General features: G+C 45.4%; 1 pseudogene; it reads left to right on the forward strand.

Moving 5' to 3' along the window:
* The first annotated feature begins 9,934 nt into the window (after window positions 1-9,934).
* On the forward strand, window positions 9,935-12,738 carry LOC149120428 (homeobox protein SIX4 pseudogene; annotated as a pseudogene).

Consider the following 12,738-nt stretch of genomic DNA (forward strand, 5'->3'; position numbering starts at 1 on the left):
GGAGCATGTTGTTCAATCTCCATGTGTTTGCGTATGCTCTAGGGATTCCTGAGTTGCTAATTTCCAACTTCATTCCTTTATGGTCTGAGAAGCTGCATGGTATGATTCTAATTCTTTTGAATTTGCTGAGACTTGCTTTATGGCCTAGTATGTGGTCAATCCTAGAGAAGGTTCCATGTACTGCTGAGAAGAATGTAAAATCTTTAGCTGTAGGATTGAAAGTTCTGTATAGATCTGTTAGATCCATTTGGGCTATAGTGTCGTTTAAATCTACTGTATCCTTGTTGATCTTCTGTCCTATTGATCCGTCTATTTCTGAGAGTGGAGTATTGAAGTCCCCCAGTACTATTGTATTGGGGTCTAAGTCTCCCTTTAAGTCCGTTAACAAATCTTTTAGATAAACCGGTGCCCTGTAGTTAGGTGCATATACATTGATAATTGTTATATCTTCATGTTGAATTGATCCCTTAATCATTATGTAGTGTCCCTCTTTGTCTCTCTTAACGGTTTTTGTGGTAAAATTTATTTTGTCTGAAATTAAGATGGCTACGCCTGCTCTTTTTTCATTTCTGTTGGCATGGTATATCTTTTTCCAGCCTTTCACTTTCAGTCTGTATGGATCTTTGTTGGAAAGATGTGTTTCTTGTAAGCAGCAAATAGATGGGTTTTGTTCCTTAACCCAATCAGCCAATCTGTTTCTTTTAACTGGACAATTCAGGCCATTCACGTTCAATGTGACTAATGATAAGTGGTAAATTCGCCCTGCCATTTGCCAAAGATAAGTTCTAATATATGCTTTGAATTTCCTGTGATCTTTTGCTGTGAGCTTTCCTTCCTTGGTTTCCTTCCTTTACCTTCTTTCATATTGATGACCGTGTTTCTTTGTTTCTGTGTGTAACACATCTTTAAGCATCTTTTGCAGGGCTGGACAAGTGGCAACAAATTCTTTCAATTTCTGTTTGCTATGAAAAGTCTTTATTTCACCTTCATTCACAAATGAGAGCTTTGCAGGATATAATATTCTGGGCTGGCAGTTTTTCTCTCTTAGTACCTGGGCTATATCTCACCATTCCCTCCTAGCTTGTAGAGTTTCTGATGAGAAGTCAGCTGTGAGTCTGATTGGAGATCCTCTGAGAGTAATCTGATGTTTCTCTCTTGCACATTTTAGGATCTTTTCTTTATGTTTCACTGTGGAGAGTTTAATTACAACGTGTCGTGGTGAGGATCTCTTTTGGTCGTGTTTATTAGGGGTTCTGTGGGCTTCCTGTACTAGGATTTCTCTGTCCTTCTCCAAACCTGGGAGATTTTCTGCTAATATCTCACTAAAAAGGCCTTCTAATCCTTTCTCCCTCTCCATGCCTTCAGGAACTCCTAGAACCCGAATGTTGGGTTTTTTAATAGTATCCTGAAGATTCCTGACAATATGTTTTAGATTCCTAATTTCCTCTTCTTTTCTTTGGTCTGACTGTATCCTTTCCTGTTCTCTGTCTTCTAAGTCCGATATTCTCTCTTCTGCTTCACCCATTCTGTTTGTAAGGCTCTCTATTGTGTTTTTCATTTGATCTATTGAATTCTTCACTTCAGTCACTATCCCAGTTTCCTGTTGTACTAGTTGTTTCGTTTCATTTTGATTCCTCCTTAATATTTCATTTTCACGAGAGAGATTTTGTATCTTGTCCACTAAGGATTTCTGTAGTTCAAGAATTTGTTTTTGAGAACTTCTTAATGTTCTTATCAATTTTTTGAGATCTGCTTCTTGCATTTCTTCTATATCATCATCCTCATAATCTTGAATTGGGGTGTCTTTTTCATTTGAGGGCTTCATGGTGACTTCCTTGTTTTTATTACCTTGGTTTTTGCGTTTGTTATTTGGCATATTGGAGATATTTGGTTTCTTCACTTTGGTGCTTTTTCTTGTTATACTATGACTCTAGATTAAGTGGACTATCTGTTTTTGATGGAGCCTTAGGGCTTGAGATGGGTGTGGCCTGAGAGCTCTGTTTGGTGTGCCAAAGGTGACACTCCCAGTTTAGGCGTGGTAAACCTCTCTCTCTCTCTCTTTCTTTTTTTTTTTGATTCAAAAGGGAAGTTATTCTGCACAGCTGAATGAAGTTGGAGGTAGTTAGCAGGCAAATGATATACCCACAGGAGCCAGAGATCAGAAGCTCTTGCCCAAGGACCACACAGGGAATCTGTTCGGCCCTCAGAGTGGGCTCAAATTCTCCTTCAGTCTCCCACTGGGTTGCCAAAGTTACAGAATTGTAGCGTCTCTGGAGAGTGCTCACGTGAATTCCGTGAGTTCTCTCCCCCACCATCTCTTTTTTCACAGTCTCAGTTCAGTAGCACCACAAATTTACTAGGTCCTAATCTCCTGTTAATTTGCCCCGCCCAGAGTCAGTTTTTTCTGCTAGGCTCAGGGCCGGTGCAGACCTGAGGTCGCTCTGCTTATGACGTATGTCCAAGATGGCGCCTGCTCTTTGTCTTGCTCTCCCTTGAGAGGTGAGCGGAGAGAGAGAAACCCGTGTCCGTACCAGTCACCTTTTTTTTTTCCTCTCTCCCCCACCCCCGGGGGTCGTTCCCTCTAGTCTCCTCTCTCTGCTTGCCTGCCGGTGTCTCAGGCTATTGAGGTTCGGCTCACCTCGCGTTCCAGTGCTGGTGTGTTGAGTCTGCCGCTGGTGTCCCGAACTGTGGGCTCCCACGCTCTCCACGCAGGTCCGCTCCCCTTCCAGCGCCGATGTGTGGACTCGGAGCCCTGGAGGTCCCAAGTCTCCCCACTGTTGTCTGTGTGGCACACACTCCCCTTTGAGCACTGGCACGCAGAGCCTGCAGCTTGCGCAGCTCGGTCCCGTGGCTCGGCTTCCGCGTGGTGGGCGACCTTGTTCTCCCAGTAGGTCCTCTGATTCATGACCACTCAATCCAGAAGGGTTTCCTCTGCAATATTTTCCTGGTTCTTTTTTCTGAGGTTACCGTAACTCCCCTTTTATTAAACTAAATTTTCCCAGACTATCGGTGCACGCCCTCACTATTCCGCCATCCATGTTTGTTTCTTAAGCACAGTTTCAAGGCCTGCTCTGAAATTCTTGTTCTCTGGATCATATTTTTCCCAAGATGGTGACTCCCTTTGGGCCCTTCCTTAAGAGACTTAGCCTGACCCCTGAGACTCAGGAACCCACTGGACCCCTTCTGACCACTGGCCATGATTAAGAAATAGATGCCATTAACCCTGTGACACACCCTCTATAATGGTGCTGAAAAGAGCAGGCTATTTCAGACACAGGTGAGACCCTCAGAATGACCACCCCCACTTGCAGAAGAGGCCTCAGCACTGCATAAACCACAAATACCTCACATCTGGCTCCACCCCTGCAAGTCATCATGGGTCACTCACTGGGTCAGTCAGATCTAATCTGATGTACACCAGGATGAGCACTGTGATGGCAGCCAGAAGGAGGGTTCCAACCTTGTGGAGACCTGTCTTATCTCAAGGCAGGTGTTTCTACACATAGTCTCACAACTTTGATTAGATGCAACTTGGATGGGACTTGCTCACTGCAGGACCCCTAACCTGTCTATGACTAGGCAGCTGCTCATATCCTTCTCCTCCCTAGGCTCCACCTGCTTCCCTCTTTTGCAGTGCTGCAACCAATAGGGGGAATCAGGTGAATGACCAGAGGCACTTGGAGTCTTGGGGAAGCAGGGTGGCCTGTCTGTCCTGAGGGTTCCCAGAGCCCTGTGATCATGGGCACAGTACAATGTTCAGTTCTCCCTCCTTCAGGCAGTATAGAGTTCTGTAATTGCTCATTCTTGGCTATGATGTCTGCTCACCCCTTTGCCTACCATACCTTCAGGGCCCACATCTGCTAAAAGCTGCAAGACAGAAATATGTGCATAAAACAGTACTGGATAACTGCAGGTAACTATTCCTCACAGAGCTCTTGTACATTTCATCAAAGGAAGATTCAGATCCACAGACAGGTGTATGGCACCTGGAATCTAGTTCCCAGAAAAGTGACTTCTGCAAAGGACAGAGACAGAGGGAGTATCAGAGTCCTTGTCCAACTTCCTTGACACATGAGAAGACCACTCCTCACACAGATTGGGATTCTGAGTATCCTCCAGTGGCTACAATTTTCCACTGTGAAGGGTCATCCCCATTCCATTATAGTTCATGAAGCCTGTGAGTCTGGTGCACCCACAGCACTGAGATCAGTGCTGACTGTAATGCCTCCCTAGGGACTCATGTACCTCCACGGGCCCATATAAAAGGGAAATTTGCACCCACCCCATAGAGTCAGAAACCGCTGTATTCATACTCAGCATACAAGGTGCACCACTGAGGGTACAGCAAATAATACCTTCCACAGCAACCAAGAAAAATCAGGGCCACCCACCTTGGATTGACTGTCCCCAACTCTGCAGGAAATGAAGAAAGAGGGTCCTAATCAAAGAGGTCCTGAAATTATCCTCCTGTGCTGAATGAACTTCCTATAACAAAATTAAGCCCCAAATCGGTAATTCATCAACAAACCAGTCTCCTCTAACTGCAGGAGAACATAGAGGGGGCACTGGACAACTGTGACATCATGGAACCAGTCCTGTCACCATGGTACACTCCTCAGATACTAGGGCCTATGTCAGTCTCCTCAACCCACACAATAAGCAAAAGCTCTGCCTCTTTGCTTCTGTCTGTCTGTAAATATGCCTTTCAAATAAATAAATACACCTTTAAAAAAGAAAGAAAAGAAATGATATGTTTGAAGACTTAGATTTGTTTTCCCTGATTTGAATGTTATGCAATGTATGCATGTCTCAAAATAGCACATGGTATCCCATAAATAGAAATATAATTTTAGTTTGATTCATGAAAATTATACTTTTTAGGCTGGTGCTGCAGCTCACTAGGCTAATTCTCTGTCTTGCGGCGCCGGCACACCGGGTTCTAGTCCCGGTCGGGGCGCCAGATTCTGTCCCGGTTGCCCCTCTTCCAGGCCAGCTCTCTGCTGTGGCCAGGGAGTGCAGTGGAGGATGGCCCAAGTGCTTGGGCCCTGCACTCCATGGGAGACCAGGATAAGCACCTGGCTCCTGCCATTGGATCAGCGCGGTGCGCCAGCCGCGGCGGCCATTGGAGGGTGAACCAACGGCAAAGGAAGACCTTTCTCTCTGTCTCTCTCTCTCACTGTCCACTCTGCCTGTCAAAAAAAATATACTTTTTATCACAGTTAAAATTTAAAAATATATAATTTTAAAAACTGGAAAGTAACACCATATTAAGCACAACCAAATTCATAGAGAACACAACAGGATATAAATAAAATGTAAAACAGCTTACAATAGAAAAAATTAAAATTAAAAAATAAGGACACATTAATATCAGAATTTAAATGTTATTTTTTTCTCAAAAGATTTTAGGATCACAATAAGAATATTTGGATAATATCAAATAAATTTAATGTATTAGCAAAAACCTCAGGAAGGAAGGTGAGCATGCAAAATGCAACGAAATTTGTTATTGGAACAAATTCAATGAAATAAAACTATTTACAAAAGCTATGGCCTGGGAAGGCAGTACAAGATGGCCCAACTCCTTGGGCCCCTGCACCAATGTGGGAGACCCAGAAGAAGCTCCTGGCTCCTGGCTTTGGATCAGCGCAGCTCCAGCTGTTGCAGCCAATTGGGGAATGAACCAACAGATGGAAGACCTCTTTCTCGCTCTTTCTCTCTCTGCCTTTCCTTCTCTCTTTGTGTAACTCTTTCAAATAAATAAATAAATCTTTTTAAAAAGCATTAAAATATAAAATACTTGGGAAAAAATAACATGTTATGTAATACCCCATATTATGAAAAACAAAATATTACTGGTTGTATGTAAAGAAGATTCAAGTGAAGTGGAAAGTTGGAATATGTGCATTGGCTATAAAACTCAGTGTTGGGGTGGTCATTGTCATGCAGTGGGTTAAGTTGCCATTTGGGGTGCTAATTTCCCATATTAGACTACTTGGGATCAAATCCCACCTCCACATCTGATATAGCTCTCTACTTATCTGTCTAGGGGGCAGAGATTATACACTGAAAGCTTGGGGTCCTGCCACTCATGTGGGAGAGCTAGATGAATTTGTGTGTGTGTGTGTGTGTGTGTGCCCTTGTGAAAAATCACCTAGTTGAAAAATGTACTTTAAAATGGAAAGGACATAAAATAGTCAAGCTTATTTTAACAAAGATCAAATATTGTGATTTTAAACTACCTGATACCAAGAGTTAAAAAGGGGGTATGGCATTTCGGCATAGAGCATAAAGCTACTGCCTGTGATGCTGACATCCCATAAAGGTGCTGGTTCATGTTCTGGCTGCTTCACTTCCATCCAGCTCACTGCTAATGTGCTTAGGAAAGCAGTGGAATGTGACCCAAGTGCTTGGGCCTCCACATCCATATGGGAGACCCAGAAGAAGCTCCTGACCCCTGGCTTTAGCCTGGTTCAGCCCTGGCTGTTGTGGTTATTTGGGGAGTGAATCAGCATGTGGAAGATCTCATTCTCTCTCTCTCTCTCTCTCTCTCTCTCTCTCTCTCTCTCTGTGTGTGTGTGTGTGTGTGTGTTCTTCTATCTCTGGAACTCTGCTTTTTCAAATATATAATTAAGAGTCAAGAAACAAACCTGAACATTTCAGTTGACGATATTCAACTAATGAACCTCATGTAATCAAAGGGTTAAAAGTTAGACTTTTCTATAAATGGTCTCTGTGGAATGAAATTTACCTTGATCCCTGCATGGAAACACGCATATACACATTTAGAAAACTATAGAGTTCCTGGCAAAAACAAACACAACAAAATTTCAAAAACAAATTATAGAAGAAAACCATGCTGACTATAATTGAACAGTATTTCTTAGATATCAAATAAGCACACACATCACAATGGAAAATTGTTCTAAAATAAACTTTTAATATTTAATTCTTCAAAAAACATGACATTCTGTCATTTACTTAATAAAAAAGTTCAGTGATTGATGGACCCCATAGAACCATAGTCATCACATCAGATTATATTGACTAGTAATGGTGTACATCCTAGCTTGTGTGGTTATATTTTGTGATGTCCATCAGTGACAAACCTGCCTAATGATGCATTTCCCAAAATGTAGTCTCACTGTGATATAATACATGAGCATTTTATGGAAGCCATTTACTTGGGAAATAAATTCACCAAAATTTGAATTATGTATTTATATTCATTTGATTTGAAAGGCAGAGAGAGAGAGATACAGAAAGATACAAGGAGAAAAATAGAAGGGCCATCGCTGTGGTGTAGTAGGTAAAGCCACTACCTGCAGTGCTGGCATCACATACAGGCACTGGTTTGTGACCTGGCTGCTTTATTTCCAATCCAGCTCTCTGCTAAGGCCTGGGAAATCAGTGGAAGATAGTCCAAGTCCTTGGACCCCTGCCCCCTATTGGGAGACCCAGAAGAATCTCCTGGCTCCTGGCTTCAGATCTTCCCAGTTCTGGCCACTGAGACCATTTGGGGAGTGAACCAAAAGATGGAAGATTCTCTCTCTCTCTCTCTCTCTCTCTCTCTCTCTCTCTCTCTCTCTCTCTCTTCTCTGCATCTCTGTAACTCTGCCTTCCAAATAAATAAAGAAATTTTGTGACCTTTCACACTAGCAAAAGTCCCCAAACTTGGAAAATGTTTTTATGGGGAGGAAGTTCCCTCCCTGATTGCTGTGTGGAATGCAAATTGTTACAGCTTCTGTGGATGTGGATATGAGGATGTTTAGCAAAGTGTATGTTCTTTTATGCGTTGATGCCATGATTCCACATACAGAAAATCTGTCCCATAATTATGTAAATTGACAAAAAAAGGATGATTTCACTCTCTCTCCATCTCTCCTGTGTCACACTATCCTTCAAGTAAATAAATAAACTAATAAAATTTTAAAAAATAAAATGGAAAGGGAATGTAGCAAAATTGCACATCATGTGTTAATGTGAGATATATAAATTTATAAGAAATTAACAGTCACACGAAGAAGAGAATACATATATGGACAAAAACAGATAAAAGCATTATTTTTTTCTATGTCAAAGTCCTATGGCTACTTTTTGTATGTCAAATTCCTAATGAACTTAATATCTTTTGCATTTCCAAAGATTTTAAATTAATTATGAGAGAAAGAGAGAGAGAATAAATATTCCATCTGCTGTTCCACTTCTTAAATGCTCACAACACTTGGGGTGAGATGGACTGAAGCCATGGTTCTAGAATTGAATTTAGTTTTCCCATGTGGGTGCAGGGACCACATACCTGCTGCCTCCCAGGGTATGCATTGGTAGAAAGCAGAATTGGAAACAGAGCCTGGACTCAAGCCCAGGTTCTGTGATATAGGATGTGGTCAACCCAAGCAGTTGTGGGATGTAACATAGCGGCAGGAGTGACAGGGTTGGTGGCAGAATGTCATATGTGGCAAAGGCGGGTGGTGGGGAAGGCTGTGACAGGATTTCAGATGCCAGCAGGGACATCTTAGATGCCAAAGAGAGAGATTTGCACAGAATATAGCTAATTCAAACTCCACATGCTGTATTCAGGGACGGTCCATGGTCTGGCCTTCTGGTTTGGTGTTGCTCTTACTGGCTCCATAATGATCATGTGGCTGTGCATGGCCATGACAAGTCCCAGCCACAATGCTACCAGATGTTGTGCCTGCTCCAGGTACCACAGTTTGCCAAGGCTAGGGGAATGCTTTCAGGAACATAACTGCTTTGTGAACTTGGTACTTTCTATACTATATGGACAGCTGTTGCTGCTCATGTCCTGGAGATCACCACATATCATTGTCATATCTTATGTAAGATCACATCAGGAAAGCCATCATTACCAACCCCCATGCTGCCCTCTGCAATGTGACCTTGATTTGACATCTGCTGTCCCAGGCCTGTTGGGCCTGACAGCTGTACCTGGGTGGGGTGAGAGGAGAGGAATGGCTGCTAATGGGCCCAGCTGGCTGGAAACCCCATTTCAGCTACCAGGCCTTTATCACCATGGTTTGGCAAGATGCTTTTTAGTAAATTATTTATTTTTGGAAAGGAACCAGTGTCAGTTGACAGACCCTCTAAGAAACCCAGCCAGGTGGGCTCAGCCAGCAACCCCTTCTCCCCTCAGACTCAGAGGCTCAGTGGTGAGGGGTGGCCCTGATGAGTATTGAGGGAAGATTGAGGGCAAGCCTGGGGGACCCCTCTCAACCAGACATTCCCTCACATTTGAGTGTACAACCCACCCCATCAGTCTGACAACCTCCATCCTCAGGCCCTGCTTTTGCTGCTTTGCTGTCTCTGAGTCCTTCAGATCCCTCTCTCACTCCACACCAAGAGCTGGAACAGGGGCCTGGAGGGAAGGACACTATGGGACACTTGGAGTAGACATAGAAGCATCAACATCTGTCATAGAAAGGCCTCATCCTCTTTTTTTTCACCATTTATATATTTATTTGAAAGGCAGAGTTACATCAAGGCAGAGGCAGAGAGGTCTTCCATCCACTGGTTCACTCCTCAAAGGGCCTCAACCAGTGGAGCTGGGCCAATCTGAAGCCAGGAGCCAGGATATTCTTCCAGGCCTCCCACATGGGCACAGGGGCCCAAAGACTTGGGCCATCTTCCACTGCTTTTCCAGGCCATAGCAGAGAGCTGGATCGGAAGTGGAGCAGCATGGAATCCAACCTGTGCCCATATGGGATGCTGGCACTGCAGGTGGCATCTTCACCTGCTACACCACAGCACTAGCCCCATCCCATCCACTTTACTCACAGCTAATGTTAGGCCCATGTTTCCCTCTGTACACATGGCTGCTACAGTCTCTACTGCCATGATGGCATTTTGTTCCCTACCATCCTTGGAAGAGACCAGGCAGAGACCCCATCCTCCAAGTCCAGGAAAAATAGATAAAATGAGGGGAGAACGGCAGAAAGCAGCTATCCCTTTACACTGCTTTGCTCTAGCAGCCATCTTAACAATCGCAAGTGCGGCGGACATCAAGCAGGAGAATGGGATTGAAAGTGCCTCAGAAGGGCAGGAGGCACACTGAGAAGCGCGGGGGGGGTGCGGCGGCGGGGCTCCCACACCCCCCAACCTAGGCTCCAGCCCCTTTCCCTCTGGAGCCAGGGGACGTTGCTCCCGCTGCCACCAAGGTGAGCAGAGTGGAAGGGGCAGTGGTGGCGGAAGCGACGTGGCGATGAGCAGAGCGGTGCCCAATTAGGTACAACTCCACTTGGAACTTCTGGGCCAACACCAAGCCGCTGCCGCTGTCTTCGCCACTGCTGTGGGCGCGGAGACCTCTCTCGCCTTCTCGCTAGACCATGTTCCCTACGTGAGGCGCTGCAGCAGGGGGCAACCTGGACCACCTGGCCAGGTTCCTGTGGTCAATGCCCCAGAGCAACCTGCTACATGGCAACAAGAGCCTGCTGAAGGGGCAGGTGCTCCTGGCCTTCCACTAGGGCATCTTCCCAGATGCCTGGATAAGAAACAGCATCCTGGAGAGCCCCAACCACCTGCTGCTGCAGCAACTCTGGTACAAGGTGCGCTACACCGGGAAGGTGCACCGAGAAGGCGGCCTAGGCCGAGGGACCCTGCGGCTGTGTGCCATAGACAACTACCAGCTGCACAGGACATTGCCCCTGACCTGCACCATCTGGACTGGGAGGAGATGGTGTATTGTTTCAAGGAAAAGTTGCACAACACGCTCAAGGAGCTCTACAAGCAGAATCACTACCCCTAGCCCTCCAAGAAGCTGCACCTGGCCAAGATCACCATCCTCTCCCTCACCCAGGTCAGCAACTGATTCAAGAACCAACAGCACTGTGCCTGGAACCCGTTGGAGAGCCAGTCCAAAAGTGAGTCAGATGGCAATTCCAGCAATGAAGGTGGGTCCAGCAAAGGACAGGAGGATCTGTCTCCTTACCCTCTCCAGAGTTCCTCTTATGGTGTCACCAACCTCAGCTTGTCCAGTCACATGGAGCCCACGAATTGGAAATAATGAGATATCCTTAAGTGGCTGGTGCTGTGGGCTCAGCAGGTTAACGCCCTTGCCTGAAGCACTGGTATCCCATATGGGCATCAGTTCAAGACCTGGCTGTTCCACTTTTGATCCAGCTCTCTGCTATGACCTGGGCAAGGAGTAGAAGATGGCCCATGTCCTTGGGCCCCTGCACCCATGTGGGAGACCCAGAAGAAGCTCCTGGCTTTGGATTGGTGCAGCTCCAGCTGTTTTGGCCAATTGGGGAGTGAACCATCCATTGGATAGAAGACCTCTCTCTCTCTCTCTCTCTCTCTCTCTCTCTCTCTCTCTCTGTCTCTATCTCTATTCCTGTCTCTACCTCTCTGCCTCTCCTCTCTCTGTGTAACTCTGACTTGCAATAAAGAAATAAATCTTTAAAAAAAGATATCCTTAAGCTATTCTGGAGTTTTGTTGAATGGAAGCTTAGTACCTGCAATTACTTCGCCAGTTTTCCTTAATGGTAACTATTTCATTCAGGGACCCAGTGGAGTCATCCTAAATGGATTAAATGTGAGAAATACACAGTGTCCTTAGCCCACCAAAAATGTCAACCAACATTGTGAACAATGGTATCTCCATGATGGACATCCTGGGGCCCACATCCTGGGATGTGAAGGAATTCAATGTGCTGCAGTGTTCTGCAGCCAACTCGGCATCCACCACCTCCTACAGCCCCAGTGTCCAAGTGTCATTCCCAGGGCTCATCCCCAGTGCTGAGATGAAAAGAGAAGGCATTCAAACAGTGGCTTCCCTGGAGGGAAGCTCTGTGGTGACTTTCACTACCCCAGGGCAAATCAACCAGTACGGCATTGTCCAGATCCCCAATTCCAGAGCCAAGGGCCAGTTTCTTAATTGGAGCATTGGATTCTCTCCACTGCAGTTGCTGCCTGTCTCAGTGGCAGCTTCACCAAGTAACAGTTCCATAAATTCAAGCACTTCAGACTAGAGCACATTCACCAGCGAGTCTACCCCAGTGCAGCAAGGCAAGGTTTTCTTAAGCTGTCTCACTCCAAGTGCAGTGATATACACTGTTGGTATTTCTGGCCAGACTTTGGGATCTGTGAAACAGGAAGGCTTGGAAAGGAGCCTGGTGTTTTCTCAGTTGATGGCCATCAATCAGAAAATACAAACCTCAGGAAATACAAACCTGTCATCTGAAAAATCCCTCAAGGAGTGGCCTTCACCCTCTGGCCTCTTTGTTGGTGAATGTGTCCCTAACTCAGTTTTTCCCTGACTCCACCTGCGCTGCTAACTTCCACTGAGCTCAACCCTGACATCACTGATAACCAGCCAATGCCTGCACCTGTGGCAGGCAAATCCGCAGGGGTGGCGGTCAGCAATGCTAACTATGCAACTCTTCAGAACTGCTCCCTCATTACTGGCCAGGACCTGTTGTCCATGCCCTGGGGGAAATTGTTCCTACCTCTGAAGACCAGATGGGCCATGCCTCCATAGCAGTGCACCAGAATTTTGTCAGAGAACACCATTTGGTTCTGCAATGAGTAGCTAACCTAAAAGAGAACCTCTTATCAGATTCTGAGAACAAAGCAACAAGCAGCCTAATTATGCTGGACACCAAATCTAAATATGTGCTAGATGGCATGATTGAGACTGTGTGTGAAGACCTGGAAACAGACAAAATAGAGCTTGCTATGCTCCAAACTGTCCAGTTGGATGAAGACATACAAGGCTTATAA

Source organism: Oryctolagus cuniculus, chromosome 19 (genome assembly GCF_051225735.1).
Source record: "Oryctolagus cuniculus isolate XC-2025 breed Fujian yellow rabbit chromosome 19, ASM5122573v1, whole genome shotgun sequence".
In the NCBI taxonomy this organism is placed as follows: domain Eukaryota; kingdom Metazoa; phylum Chordata; class Mammalia; order Lagomorpha; family Leporidae; genus Oryctolagus; species Oryctolagus cuniculus.